This window comes from Dermacentor albipictus, chromosome 5, assembly GCF_038994185.2.
Source record: "Dermacentor albipictus isolate Rhodes 1998 colony chromosome 5, USDA_Dalb.pri_finalv2, whole genome shotgun sequence".
In the NCBI taxonomy this organism is placed as follows: Eukaryota; Metazoa; Arthropoda; class Arachnida; order Ixodida; family Ixodidae; genus Dermacentor; species Dermacentor albipictus.
In genome coordinates, this window is record NC_091825.1 from 138,254,696 (window position 1) to 138,270,857 (window position 16,162).

At 45.5% G+C, this 16,162-nt stretch overlaps 1 long non-coding RNA gene and 1 pseudogene across 3 annotated transcripts in view; one reads left to right on the forward strand and one right to left on the reverse strand.

Moving 5' to 3' along the window:
- The first annotated feature begins 231 nt into the window (after window positions 1-231).
- LOC135909323 (uncharacterized) overlaps window positions 232-16,162 on the forward strand; it is an 87,700-nt gene continuing 71,769 nt past the window's right edge. For all 3 annotated transcript variants that reach the window (XR_011514952.1, XR_010566681.1, XR_010566682.1), the window contains exon 1: window positions 232-437. This is a non-coding gene — a long non-coding RNA (uncharacterized lncRNA). The remainder of the gene's footprint in view (window positions 438-16,162) is intronic.
- Window positions 14,882-15,059, reverse strand: LOC135909327 (U2 spliceosomal RNA; annotated as a pseudogene).

Consider the following 16,162-nt stretch of genomic DNA (forward strand, 5'->3'; position numbering starts at 1 on the left):
GAGTGTACACCCCACCCCCTTTACCTCCTCCCCTATTCCGTGGCCCATGAATAAGTAGAGAACTTTGGCGAAGGCTTCAAGCAGCGTTTCATGAATAATGCAGCGAGCAAAGCTACCACGTCTATTTTCCATGCATGTGTCGCCTTCTTTTTTTCTTATTAGGAGCGGTGATGGTACGTAACGGGCTATCTAGAATACCTCGGAGAATACATTTCCCCCGTTTTCCCGTTATAGGCCTGGCTAAACGCGCGTCGGCGCGCGCATACCACCTGCACATGCAGACTGCTGGTTTCGGTGAAGCGAAACACCTAAACACTGCACTGGGAACGGCAAATAGCACTCACGTCGAGCGGTTCACTTGGAATATTTGTAACGCATTTGGGACTACATGTGTCGGGCTCCTTTGATGCATTCGCCCTGTGCTCCATAGACGTCATGTGAGTATTACGTTTTCGCTCGCGCCTAAACTAACTCCGATGATCAAATTCTCTAACCACAGTCGGTGTAAATCTTCTGCTTAGCACGCTGTTCTCGCTTCGAAGTTTTTCCTGCCTCGCTCTCACTAGCGCAAACGCGCGCGTACACAGGACTAGACTTTGTGTCGGCATTTTGCGAAAGGAATTTTTGGACAGCTAGGACCATACGGTGGGAGTATACCTGTTTATTGATAGACTGGCCGGTTAATGCGTCAATACTTGAGCAGAGGACGCTCACTAATGCTTGAAAGTAGTCTTTCGTGTTAATCTGTCACACAACGAGGATGGATTTCAGGCGATACAGGTGTTTTAGTATAGAACTAAAACGTATTATAAGGGTTTAGTGCCGTTGACAACAATGGAAGATGATGTTACCGAGCAACCTAACGACATTAGAAGCTGTCAATGTTTTACTTTCTCTGGCATATGCCGGAATTGTCTTTATGATAAAAGTGGCAGGTAAGAAATGGAAGCGCTGTTTCATAAAGCCGAGCTTTTAAACCCACCTGCCTCATGCAGGCATAATAAGTGGCAATAAGTGGGCATGTTGATCAATAATTAATTATGTGCTTAGTAAAATTAAAATGTTATGTGATTTCATCCCTATACTGCACGTATGGCTAATAATAGCCTCAGTAGTGCAGCGCTCAGCAATATTTCTAACAATGTGGGTTTCTTTAGGCACTGTAATAGCAGCATAAGTGCGTTTTTTTGTAGTCCTCTTTTACCGCATCTGAGGTTACACCCTAGAGCACAGATGTACAAAGCGCGAAGGTCTTGATTTTTGACAAAAATAAAGTGTAAAGAGCAAGCGTAACCATTCGACCCATTGTGAACATTTGTATTGATTCCTTTCGTTTTGAGCTATGAAATTGCAAAATGACATAAAACATTAGGCAACCAAGCCAAGCTTTTATACGTGTTACGAGTAAAATTAGCGAGCCACGAAGGTGTTGAAGCCTCCTTAATTTGTCAACGGTGTGCTAATGACTTGCTTTATTCTTGCACCTTTTATTCGTTTAGCTAAGACGCAGGCGACCAATTCTTTGCTTCCATTAGACCGAAAGTGAATACGACTGGCAACTATAAGGACGCCGACGGAGTGGAAGAACGTTATCAGTCTCAAATCCAGAAAGGCAAGCACAGCTAAAGCATACACAAACGCAGCGTGATACCCTGTTTTCTGTTTTACTGCAAAATAGATAAAAAATCACCGCCCCTTACAGTCCGTGAAGATGATCGAACAGTGAAGCTGTGTTAGTTACACCGAGTGTTACACCATGCAAGTAAAACCTCGCAAAATGTCGATATTGTAAATGTTCTGTTGAACCATACTTTCACCGCATTTTCGCTTTTGCGTGCTTCGCGTGGTGAGCATGCCTTAGGAGTGCTTCTAATCCACTAACCGAGGCTTCTAAACCACTAATCCGAGGCTCTGTATATTGGGCGCAAGGCCCACCACTGGAGGTGCGGGCGCTGCAATCGTTTTGACGATTGGTTGGATTGGTTGGACGATTGACGTGGCTGCCGGCATTTGCTGGCGTAAGAAGTGCCAGCAGCCACGCGCTTCTAGAATCGTGTTTCAGTCAGTGGGCACGGTTCGTTGGCCGCAAACCACCTGCATAACATTTGTTTCTTTTACGGCAGGATGGAATCAATCGTCGGTAAATTCGATGTCGATCTGGCTCGATCGCTGAAAATGCACTGTGTGACAACCGCATAAGATTCGCGTATTAGATAGCATCCTCACATGGGGAAAGGGGTCACTCCAACCCATTTCCCCCTGTTGAGCCCTTTTTTTCTTCTCCCGCTAGGTCACGTGTCCCCTCTTTAGCGAAGTCCGGCAACGACGGTACAAGGTACGCATTAACAGCTTCGCTGTAGAAGAAAGCGTGTTAGTTAAAGCAAAACAGACAATACACGCTGAATGAGCCACAACATATATATAAAAGAAGAAATGTGCAATTGAAATATAGCAGCGGCATACAGGAGCACTATAGCATGTGTGGGTAATGTAGTGCTTGCCCCAGAAGTTTCATTACATCTTCAAGTCATATAGCACTGTGTACAGAGATGCGCAGGGCATCACTGAGTAGAACTGGTGTCTGGCACGCGTCTGTCAAGCGTCTGTCAAGAAACGTACGGATGCAAAACCAACATTCATCCAATAGAAGTGACACATACCAACAAAATTTGCCTTATTTCTCGATGCATCCAGTGAAAGGCTCTTCACGTGCCTCGCGAATGACGATTACACAACAAGGGCCCGATAAATGGACACTCGGCTCTGGAGGGGGAATCCTTTAATAAGAGTGAACTGAGAAAGCTGGTATTGATTCATGTCGAATGCTACGTTTCTCTGTTTCAGCGCAAAATATTTTGACGGGAATCCATCGTTTCTGCTTACTTTCACAATTGCATTAATTTCCCATCCTTACGAGTTTTTCCCCGCATTCCTGCCGAGAGTATCTTTATTCTATGCATCCGGCCTCTCTAAGCAACATGATCGCTGTTCACGGATGAGCAATTTCTGCTGCGAGTTCTGCCGTCTGGTGAGCTGAGATAATGCCGTTGGCGAAGAAGCTGAATTTAGTTTGTGCATTTGATGTTTTCAGGGTGCCGCTTCATTTATTTACAATAGAAGGCAAAAAAAGAAAGAAGGAAAGAAAGAAAAAGGAAAGAAAGGAAAGATTGCAGACATATTGGCTAACCAACTGTTTTCTTTTTGCATTTTGCTGAAGGTGCGCTGCCTTATTAGTTCCAGCTTTGGAAAGCCTTTGCGCACAAGCACCGTTTTCTGTACTGTGCGAAGCATAACAGGAACAAGAACAACTGTTGTATGAGGATGAAGGCGGGTGGAGGAATAGGTTAGCGCTTGCAAGAAAGAAAAGCAATAGAGTAATGTATAGGAAGGAAAAAAAATGCAGGGAAAAAGAAATGTAACTCGAAGGCCACTTTACTTCATATTTCAAGAGCGTTTACTCGTGACAGAAAAAAATCGCGGTGCGTGCGTTAAAGAACACTGTCGTACAAGAAGGAAAACTAGGCAGTGTTTATGAGTACTCATTTTATTTTTTAAACGTGGAACTGACTCCTTTCTTTTCGGGTTGCTCTGTTAATCGGGTCCCTCTGAAGAATGTACAACGCGAGTAACTAATAAGTGCAGTATGTCTCGGTATATGTTTCATGCGCTATGTCTTGCTCTACTTCTAGGAGAAAACATAGTACATAGATACATAGGGGGGGGGGGGGGGGAGGCATTGGACCAAGTTTATTTTGGATATATTTACTCTTGATCACTCATGGTTGGTATATGCGTGCTTCTCTGTAACGAAAAGGTAGCGAGGCGTTGAGGATACCAACCAGAACATTTTATTTGCAGCAGTATCTTTTGACTTGTTTTGAATAACTATCTGTCTTTTTAGACGACGAGCAAAACGAGAACAAGGTGAAAGTAGGAGCTTTTTTTTTAGTATTTAGCAGGAATCTTCTTTTTAGTATTTGAATTTTATGTATACGAGCCATCAGCTATATCTACTTGAAGCGATCGTGGTCAGGAGTCATTTATCAGGCTCCTCCAGTGCTCAAACGTTAAACAAGAGCACAAGTGAACCAACGCAGGGTAAAGCTAGCAGGAGAACATTTTATATTCTCCGCTTGAACACGTGTAACAGAAAATGCCGAGCTTGTTGTAGGGATTAGGCGCGGCCTAGCTTATTTGATCATTGAATTACGAAAACAAAATGGAAGGCGAAGGGAAAGAAGATTAGGGCGGTATTTCGTGCCGGTGCAGCGACGATTGCGGGACACATGCCGGCGGCAGCCGATAGCTGTTCACGTACTACAGCCAATGGAGAGAAACTCTTACGGAGGGAAGAAATTGCAGTGGCAGATATTCAGCTGATAGGAAGGACACTTCATTTTGCTTCAACGGCTTCCGAGCCAGGGCGTCTATGCCGGCAACGGCAGGCGCTGATTTAAGCTGCGCGGTCGGCTCGTCAACAAGACCTGCGGTTTCTCATATCGCTCTCGAGAGTGGGTCCAGCGCGCCAGCGTGAATCACTTCGATCACTTCCTCGCTGCTACGCACTTCTGCAATGGAATTCCCCGGGTTTCACCAACTCCCGCTGGCACTCTCTCGACCCTTACTTAGAGCTTCGGATGCCACCCGAACTCTTTCCTGTCGATTAACAACTTTTTTGTGTGTGGGTGGCACGTGGTACGGCGTCGAATTTACGAGTGTATATTCATTCCTAATAGGAATGGCGAACAGTACCGCGTGCCGTTTTTGCTGATGTGACAAGACACTGCACCACCTTTTGTGCCACTGCCCATCCTTTGACGCCCAACGTTGTGCCATGCGAGCTAGTCTCAGCCGCTTGGATGAGAGGCACCACTCTTGGAGAAAAAACATCCTGGGAGCTCGGCCTAAACACTCTTGCATGCTCAAGACCACTAAAGCGCTATTGCACTTCTTGGAGGCTACTGAACAGTACGAATGCCTTTAACGCTTAGCGGACATTGCTCTGCCAGTGTGTTCACATTGATTGCCTCTTTGTTCTCTTTTCTGTTTCCTTTCTCTCTGTATCCTTTCTCTTTCACGCTTCCCAAATGTAGGGTAGCCAACCGGGTATGTCCTTGGCTAAACACCCTGTCTTCACCCTCCTTTCCTTTTCATTTCTCTCTCTTTGACAACTGCGCCTCGACCACCGCAATAGAGGCTGGTCGAGCTCTGTGCTCATGGTTTCATGCGCTGAACGTCTTCCTAAGCCATTTTATTGCGGCTATTCGTAGCGTAGCTCCATTTCCCCAGGAAATACGATCTCTACACCATCTTTAATGGCTCAAGGTGGTGAACGCTGTCGGACTGCCGGACCTTTACAATTTCTGTGCCACAATCAACCCCCAGTCTCAGGCTTGTATAGCGCTTTTCACCGTGATTATTCCTCTTCGGTAACTCTCCACGAGATGTTTTACATTGTGTTGGGATAGTTTATATACTTTGCAAGATAGATTTAGGACAATACAGATACATAGGACAGATACACAGGACAGATAAATTCACTCGACATACTCATATGATATCAGCGTATCACCATTAAAAGTAGTGTCTGGTTCGGACGCGCTAGCACACCGTCGCCGTATCGCGAGCTTATCATTATTCCATAAATTCTACACCAGCTCGCTTCGCCACGCAGCTTACATTTTACCACCTTCACGCATATCGCTGCGCAGAGGCCACCCACTAAATGTTGCTCGCCCTAGCACGCGCAATGTCACCTGCTCGCCATCATTTTTTCATCGTACAGCTAAAGACTGGGACGGCCTTCCCCACCGCGTCGCTGCCATCACCACCTCATCTTCTTCGTGGAAGAAGTAACGAGTGTTCTGTTTGTAAAATAACACAGTGGGCAACCTCCTGTATTTTTGTACCACCCACCCCTTATGTAATATCCCGTAAGGGGTCTTTAAGGTAATAAAATAAAATTTCTGCGTGTCCCTGTAACACTTTCTGAACTCCTTTTGTTGATGATTGCTGACGATTGCTGACGATTGCTGAGTTGTTTATCATTATAGCTGTAACCTATAGTACCTGAGCAAAACGCGCAAACGGCCTTGCCTTTTTCTATAAGTCTTTCTTTGTACCCATCATGATTAGTTTATTTACTATGGAAGTAAAGATGTTGGCAGCAAATATCTCACCTGCTTCCCCACAATGTTAAATTGTGTAAATAAAGAATGATGTTGGCTATTAAGCAGTTCCTTCCGCATTTCCTTCGTGCTGATTATAGGAGCCCCAGTGTTCTTATGACAAATATGCAGACTCATGTTCGTTATCCTGCCGTAGCTTGTAGCGAAGTACATAGTCAGAACGCCTATGGTTCCAATGTGGGCTTGTTCGATCAGCATTCCAAGGCTCGTTTTAGCGCGAGAATCACAAGGATAAGAGAATACACTTTGTGTCTGTCGTGTATCCTCGTGTATACTCGCGTACTTTTGATTATGGTATCATAGCTCGCATTGGTCAGAACACAACAGCGCCCCGCAAGCTCTTAAAACCCTCTGCCAACAAAATTGCTGAATAGCTGTACTCATTCGGGTGTCATAAGAACTTGAAAAGAAATTCAAGGAATAAGGGGTACTCCTTACATACTGTGATGATCACTGATCGCATACTTAAGGTGGAAGATATGTTATGGTGAAACGTAAACCATCTGTTCTTTTTCCTGTAAAGCTGACTTCTTTCGAAGTACCTGCGTTTGCGGAGAAACACGTCACTGTTGATTTCACGTTTTCACCAACTATATTGATGAAGAGGCCATATGAATTTGCTATATAAGGGAATGCAACTTACTAATACCTGCAGTGCTCATTAGCATACATAAAGAAATAATACTTTCGCAATAAATTAAGTAGAGTAGATGCGCAGAGGGCAATAGAGTTCGGGAATGTTACTAAGCTATTACAAGTAACCTTATTACATGATGATGGTTAGATAACATGAACTAACGCCCGTGCATACCTGGACGTCACAGTGACTTTGCCCTGGCTCCCAAGACGAGTGCTTCTCCAGCGTGAAACTTCGCCAGCTTTCGCGAGCATGAGATCACAGCACAGCGCGATCAGTCAACTTTGATGGATCTTTCGCGTGCTGCCAACAGGTCACGTCATGGTTCTGCATGCTTGAACCAGTGGGCAGGCTTCAGTTAAAGCCTTTAGATAACGCTCTTGTTCAGCGGGAGAAATAGAGCTCGGGTCTGAGTTTATGCAAAAAAATCTGCTTGCCAAACATACTATAAATGCAATGACAAGTACGCCACTACGAATATAACTTATAACGAACTTAGTTGAGCTGTAGTAGAAATCAGAATCAGTCAACCCCCTCAGGCACTGGCACTTCCATTCTAGGGCCTTATTGACATGCTTTTTGAGAAGCTATAGCAGTGAATACCGATATGTTCCTACTCGATTACCCGTAAATGCCATTTATTCAAAGCTCTATTTTATTATAGATGTATTAAATATGAGTGCAGGAAAGTTTGACATCATGGGTGATGCCTGCTACTCCGTTTTTCTTAGGCAAACAGTACTTATACAAGAAATAGCAGGCTAAACCAAACAAACGACCTAAAAGACAGTGACCGGACGTAACAAAGATAAGCGTAAGTACGTAAAAAAAAAGGAAAGACAAGAAAGAGGCAGAAAAAGAAGAAAGAAAAAAGAGCACGTCGTTCCTTTTTCAATTTTTCTTTTTGGTACGGGCGCTCTAGACGACAGGCTATTGGGATGGTCTCATACAACAGTGTGGGTTAAATGATATAACGTGGACCAACGCATACATACTTTCACAGTCCGAATTTAGCCGCAGCCTTTTCATGGGGTTGTACTTGGGGCCAGATTATAACTGAACTAGGGACTGGTCGGCAGCTCAAGCGAGAGGGAGAGAGAGAGCGAGAGAGAGAGGTGTAAATACGTGAAGAGAACAGAACTACAGAATCGAAGGCCCTCGTACAAACCAGACGTTGTCAGAAAGCGCAAAAGTGCCTTCATAGTCGATGATCAATGGGGACGATGTTCTAGTATTGTCTGTTCCCTCAGAGAACGATCACCTAGTTTCCTGAATGCGGTGGACGTGATTGTCGGCAGCTCAAGAGAGAGAGAGATAATGAAGAGGAAAGGCAGGGAGGTTAACCAGATATGAGTCTCCGGTTTGCTACCCTACACTGGGGATGGGGGATAGGGGTTACAAAGATGGCAGAGAGGCAAAGATGGAGATGGAGATGGCAAAGATGGCAGCTCAAAGTTTGTACTAAACTATGGGCAACCTTCTTATGTGGTTTAATTTTACATCCCTAATTTCTTTGCCGCAAGGTATGCGCTTTCAGCGTTTCTTCATTCGGATCTGTCAACGTCCTCCATCCCCTTGTGTTGGCTGGCAAACCAAATTTTATTCTTCACTTCCCTGCCTTTCCTGTTCTTTCGTCTCTTACTCTTCTATATCTAGCCCGTACAAAACGGCCGAAGCAGGAAGAATGAAAATGCCCACAAAGTTATTTTGAACTTGTAATTCTAATTGACCACACAGACATAGTTGGTCTTTAATTCGGTCTTTATTTCTTGCTCACTGTTATCTTTTATGTCATACCACGCCCTGTAATATTTCCCGCTGCCATCCCCCTCCCCACCCCTTCTGTATTGCCCCATCGGGGTCTTTAAGGGAAAATAAATTATGATGATGAAGACGAACTTGCATAGAACTGTAAAGATGTGGAACCTCTTAGTTTCTGCTGTAGGCGTCTTTTGGCGCACAGGTGTTTTTTTTTGTGTACGTTTATTCGAGGCGTACAACACAAGTGTTCAATGGCCAACGGCGGCACGAGCTGTTCTTTTTGGCCGCACCAAACAGACAATTCTTGAAATCTGTAAATATAATACGAACATATACACGCCATTACATGTTGTGGTGATGCATTTGTTACGATTAGACGTAGCATCCACTCGCACGTTCTTGTTGACCGTAAGCACTTCACACACGCAGTATGTCACTATAAAGAAGGTTACACGGACCTTCTCGAAGTGACGGATGTTTTTTTCTTCTTTTTCTATTGGTATCTAGTTGCAGGCTGAGCATTTTTCATCGACAGAATCATCCAAACGCCGAAGAGTAGCCATAAAGCTTAGAGAGAGAGAGAGAGAGCAAATAATAAAGGAAAGGCAGGGAGGTTAACCAGGAGTGAGCCTTGTTGGCTACCCTACACTGAGGAAAGGGAAAAGGGGACGGAAAGATTAAAAGAGACTGTGCCTGATCGCATGAAGATAGGGTACGCTAGGGTGTGTGTGAATACAGTGTGCCTTACTGTTCACGTGACAGAAGAAACAAGTTTCGTGCTTAGCACGATTGTGCGTATTGCTGCAAACAAATGGAATCCTGTGCACGAGAACTGCTTTTCTAATGGCATTTGCTTTTACCTGCGCATGTATCTTGTTATGGATAAGGTACAGATTCGAGCGTTAAAATACGCAATGACGCATACTGGAGTTTTTACATCAAGCGAAATCCCAACCCGAGGTGGTTCGACCATTCGAGAACGGTCATGCTCTATATAGAGAAGCGCAAGTCGGTTCGCGCATTGCGCCTCGTCAGTCGCTTCGCCTTCCGCTCAAGAACCTACGGAGTGGCAAAACCATCAAACCTAGAATGACCATCTCGAGCAGTGAACAATCAGAGCGTGAAATGCAAGCCCCCGTGATATTGGGTTTCGCGCTTTGCCTCAATGAGCACCCTTCCGTCTGTGATTGAAGTATCAGCAAGTAACGGTGCGAACTTTTCTTTTGTTCTGTTTCTAGTTCTGTTTCTGTTTCGAGTTCTTTCTTTTCGTTTCGTTCTTCTTCATCGCATTATTTCATTTCATCCGCAATGGCTCGCTTCCAAGTGATGCATTTGTCTGTTTTGCCTTTTACTGTTATGCAGACTGGAATATACAACCCCTCAAGGCTTTTTGTGTGATGAATTTATTTAGGATATGGTTCCTAATAAGCCCGGCGATCCAGCTCTTATTGTATTTCCCAAAATGGCGTGGGGAGACACACCATTTAATTAGTATCAGTGTCCTTGTAGTCGTGAATGCCGGGTTATACCGCGAACCTTTTGGAACTGTCCGAATGAACGAACCTACTGCTTGATCATGGGCGCATACCAACATTTCCTTTTAAAACGTTCCCCTTGTTTTCTTTCGCTATCTTCTTGAGCCGTAATGTCGGCCAACTATAGGGCATACTCTTGCAACACTAATCGTGTCTCGTTAAACGCCCCCTTTCACTCTTCTTTCCGTGCTCATCTATCGAAACAGCATCGCCCTAAATTACATCTGATGGCGCACTAGCATCGCGACCCCCGGTGCGCACAGCCTCTTTTAGCAGGCAGCTCACGCGCTTGCGCTGTTGGCCCACTACACGCGCGTGGAATTTCGGCAAACAGCTCACGTCGGCGTCGGATGCCTGTTTCTGCGTGAAGGGGCCGTATCTCTGAGAAACGAGCCGCGCGAGCAAACGAGAACAGTGCGCTGCATTTCCGGGCTTTTCCGCTTAGATCGCGTCTACGATTCTCGTGTTCTTTCGCGGAGGGAAAAAGCCTTACTTAACGCGCAATTCATACGGAAAGAAAGAAGGCTGCACGTGAGGTGCTGTACACAAGCGCAAACGCTTTTACGACGTAGCATCTGCATTTTTCCCTTTTTTTTTTGCCATCTGCACCTGATGTAGTTTGGGCACGAATCCATTATGCATGGAGCCTGATACATGGCAAATACGCAGCCACAAAAACGCGCACACGCGCACACACGCGCACGGACTGAAAGAGAGAAAGATGAAAGAGTGTGCGTTGATTTACCTTTCAAGGGAATCCGCCATCTAATAATAATAATAATAATAATAATAATAATAATAATAATAATAACGCGAACAAAAGAAGAGCAAGAATGGGAAATGCTGTTACAAAGGCAGTAATCACCTCAACGAAGGTGAAGCTTGGTAAGACAGATGTCGCTTGCGGCGAATTGAGCCTGCAGTTCTGTAGTTTTCTTTCTCTCTTGAGGACAAGGGGTCCGCCTTCAGTCTCTACTTCACCACACAGATTAGAAAACGCTTAGTATAGCCGTACGAAAAGAAGAGGCGGGTGTGACAGAAGGCTTTTTTGATATCGTTGCCTTCATTCCATTCTGACAGGCCCTCCAGATGGGTGGCACTACTGTTTCTATTTAAGATTCTGTCTCATAGCATCAAAAAATTTCTTGCTATAGGCACTTCGTCGGCGCGGCAATGTAGCATATGAGAATCGGCGTTCGGGGGGTGTTGGGTCCAAACCAGTCAAATGGCTGCGCCCTCTAGCTATAGGCTGAAATGGCTGGTGCAGTCAATGCGCATTTCGCTTCAGTATGCTGTCCTTTCCTTTTTTTCTTGCTTTTCTGGTTTCTGCTTCCCTTATATTAGTTTCCTTGCGAAAAAAAAAAAATCCAAGATGACCTCATATAAGCACCATAAAGGAGCCAGGTATACAGGAACTTCTGATGTTTACTCTATGTTCTAGAGGATCACTGAAACTAAAGATGTAGCCGTTTACGTACATTCCACCGGTGAAGCTTCTGGTAGTGTTTGAAGTCATTCGCCGTTGATGATGTTACGTGTGTTACGAATATACTGCAACCCAGCATGTGTTGTACATTTTCACGGAGAGAAGACAATTGCTCCGACTCGCGCTGCCAATTTTGACGTCATATTCAGCCATATTCATCTCAATTCAGGCTTTGCCGAACTTCGCGCACCGTACTTTATTCGTCTCGGAGAGATTGTGCAGCTTATATTAGCATAGGAAAATCAGGTAGAGCTTGTTAGCAACCCTTCTCATTTCCCGTGGGGCGTTGCAGAACAGTCACGGCGAACGCTGTTGTGCGTTGCAGGGAACCGAACAGTGCGAAATATGGGACGTATAGGACCAATGACGGTCACAGCGCTATCATCTCGGCTTTTGTCCTGCTTGATTCAATTCAATGACAACTCTTGCTGTCATGTGGTGCGCGCATCACTCCTCATACATTTGCTCTTTACTTATCGAGCTGCTCCTCTCTCATCTAGCGTAGCGCAGCAAGTCAGCTGCAACCTAGTTAACCTCCCTGATCTTTCCTTTCCTTAACACACTCCATCTCCTCTGGGAGATTATCCAGACTTCAGGAGCATCTCTTGCATACCTTTCTCATGTGCCGCGCTAGCCTCGCTTACCATGCACGTACATTAGTACGCTCGCGCGCCATATTGTTTGCGAACTCGCTTTCACCAAAACACCGTGCAGGCTGTGGACGCCTCCGTGCTACCTGGTTCGCATTGCTCTCGTATATGTGCACATTTTTGTGCCCCCAGAGAGAGGAGCAGCCGACGTCAGGCGCAGGAATGCGGGCTACGTGTCCCGAGGCAAAACAGTACGTAGCTACGGAGTGCCTGTGAGCATTCCCTTGTTAGTGTTTGGCTAGCTCCTCCAATTCAATATGGCACAGCAAAATCACCACAGCCGTGAAGAAAAGCGATAAACCATTCCAACAGATGTATGGATAAAAGAGAGAGGGATGCTGGAAGAGTCGCCCGAAGCTCAACTGCAGGGATTCCTTACTTTTTTTTCGGGCCCCACTTCTAGACGCGGCAGAGGGTCTGAAGTCCGTCACATTAGAACCGGGAAACACAAGGGCGTCTGGTAACAGAAGGGAAGGATCATGACGACGATGAATTTGAAACGTGGAACAGCTGGCTGCGCAGCACAGGAGGAAGAATAACGTAGCTTGGCGAAACCACGGGAAGCACTGCTGGTTTCTGGCACGCAGAATGTACCTTTGTTCTACCTCTTTGGCAGCTTATCACGAGTTACGCGGAACACATTGTATATCAGTGCTGGTCGTTGTTGTTGTTGTTGTTGTAGACTGTGATGCGTGTGGCTCATACCCACGATGGGAGATTGGCCAAGAATTGGGTGGATTATTCGAAATTATTATGGAGCATAAATTTCCTAAATTTCATAAATTTCCTTGGCTCGTACCGAGAAACCACCTCTTCCTTATCTTCCAGCACTGTCTGCCTGTCGCACATTTCTGTTTCCCTCTGATGAACATACAAGCATGCATATATTGAAAAAAGAAAAGAAAAAGAAATGAAATGCCCTTCTCTGGCGCGAGAACCTAATTTGCAACCAAAGGTAAACAAAAGGCAGAGAGAGGGGATGAGTGTCAGCCTTGCGGGCATCGCAGAAAGACGCAGCTGCGGGAAATTTATTCATTGCCGCAGTGTTCCCCTCGCTTCGAAGTGAAACGACTAGGCTCAGAGGATTCGGGCGCCCGCGCCTGTCAGCCCTAACGCAATTAGCCAGCTGGCGCCCCTGAGCGGGAAGCTATTAGCATAACAGTGACTCTAAATTTCCGCGATTTCTGGCCGGGCCCCCAGTAATCGCGTCGACGCGGGACGTGTTTCGAGCGAATTCATAAGCTGCTCTTTCAGTGTCGTTAGTGGCTCAACATGCGCTGGAAATACGTGGTTTTCTGTATGCTTTTCTATGTACGGCATTGCGGGCACCTCGGCCCGCTGCATGCTACGGGTCTCAAAAGCGCATTCATTTCGATGCAGATGCTTTCAGCAATTATTGCCCCTTGGCTCTGGTGACGGAAGTTATGGCGCCTCTGCCACTGCATTAGAAAAGTAGAGTGTGGGATGATACGACTATTGCATTACTCGGTGGTTAGAGCAACCTTAACTTGTTCTCCGTACTAGGAGTGTGAAGGTGATGCTAAGAACAAATGAAAATAATACCGCGAGAGAAGCATGGTTGGGTGCTATAACAGAAAATACCAGAAAATTTAGTGGAAACGTTGTTACGATTTAGAAATATTTGCACGATCCTGTAGTATCTTGAAGAGAGACAAATGCGATACCTGTAATTGTCGTCTTATGTCGCCGAACGAGTAATCCTCTGTGCAAGCGACAACCGCCAATTTATCCTCTGTCGTTATTTTTACTGTGTCTTAAAGAAGCATTCAGTTTTGTTTCAGCACTAGCTTTGTATTCTTAATCAATGGACTTCTTGTTTCTTTTTCACCGAAGCTGGCTATTTACGTCTCGGCGCATACCGGTAGTGGGCCACATAAAGAAGGCATTTGAGCTGGCAGTTTGCAAGTGTGAGAATATCAACATTTTCTGCCGAAGTGCCTCCTATAACTTTTGCTTCAATTAGTATGACAGTCGCCTCCCCATCTTATATAATTAAAATTTTAGGCACAGCTCATATATAGGTGCTTGTTCCTGCGGCGAGAGTCATTATTGTCCTTCGTAACCAAGCGAACGAACACAGCGAAGGATTAAAACGAACGCGGAGAGCAGCGGGAGATGAAAGGCGACAATAGCGAAACGAGCGTGAGGAGGAAAGTGGAGGAGGAAGGTGCAACGGAATCAGATAGCGGAAAGCAGAGGAGGGTATGGCGAAATCGTGAGGAGAAAAGCGTAGTGCCGCGCTAGACGGGCTTTGCGGCGTCAAAGGCTACGAGATGGCGCCATAGTAGGGCGCGTCGTCTGCATGGAAACAAGCGCTGCATGAGCGGAGGTCTGTCTGTGGCGGCTGCTGTCAACTGCGCCCACGCGTCACCCACGCGCCACCGCTCGCAATCTCCAGATTCGCGAGGCAGTCGCGCCACACATTGCTCTGTGTGAAACGTGCAGCACGAGACATATTGTCCGCGCCAGCCAATATAACGCGACATGAACACGTATACGGCCGTGCTCAAATTTCGGGTTAGGGGTTATTGTAATTGTAGGCAATTTTTTTAAAGCGAAGATGTATACGGCTATTTTTCAGTGGATCGATGTCCGCAGATCAAAAACTGTGGGCCGAATCCGAAGCTAGTGCAATACCGGGCAGACTCGCGGCGGAGGTGAAGCAGGCTTCAAGCACTCTGCCAACTTGCAAAAATATGTTTAATGTCTTGGGTCCAAATACAACCCATATTATATATTAAGCTGATAAGAACACATACACTTTGGCCCCCCGTCGGCCATACGTTCGCACCTCGCTCTATTTGTCGGCGTTCCGAGCACTTGCGTATCTCCTTTTCTTTCCTTCCGCTCTCCCGTAGTTGCGGTCCCATTGAAACGCCACATGTCTAGTTTTCTCCGGCTCCTCGGGGCGGTGGTCCCGTTGTCCCCGTGAATGCGTATAAAAATCACGTTAAATAAGTCCGTGCCTACGTTCAAAATTCTGTCTGTGTCCCTTCTACGTCATATGCGAAACAGCTTCGCTAGTGATCCATCTTCGCACAATGGAATGGCTTATAATATTTTACACTTGTGAACGCTCGATAAAAAGTAAAGCTAAGCCTTTTACAGGGACATTGTTTGATGGCTCTCTCTATGAGTTGTGCACAGTAGCTGGTCTGAGTACTTGTCATTAGTGACGTAGTGTTGAACTCATGACCTGAAGCAGCAAACTTCGGAATAATATACGAACGTTAGTAATCGTGGAAATCACCGGCAAATGAGCAGACGAGAGGAAAACAAATGTGAGTGGTGACTTCTGTGCAGCAGTATTGGTTCTGCATAGTAATTAAGTGCTTTTGTATGACTAATTTAAGAGCTTGAATGTTTCCTTAATTTGATTCAAGAGCTGTTCATGAATATTTTTATTAGTTGCTTGTAGAAGAAAGCCTGATTACCTACTAGTTAGTTTTTATTTAGCAAGCCCAAAAGAGTTGCTTTATTAGCATATATAGCTATTTCTCCCCCTGTCTGGGTCTCGTTACCGGTAGATTCTTGGCGTATGCTCTACAGTTCGTGTGCGCCGTAACTAAGAAGCAACGCACTCCAATTTCTTAAACAGCTGCTAATAACGGTCACAAACAAACCACCACCTCGAATCTTTGAGTTAGTAACCAAAAACATGTAGATAAGCCCAATTGTATTGCTTCACAAGATTGACCACTGCCGTCAGCATGAAATGTGATAAAAAGCTAGCTGGTAAAGGAATTTCGCTGCGCCATATTTATTGCAGTTAATAAATGCGGATCCCCCATGTCAGGGTATAGAACGTCTTTAGCAGTGCGACACTGTCTTCCTATCAAATTCTTCATAGCTGCCAGCATTGCAGGAAGAGTTTACCTTTAGCA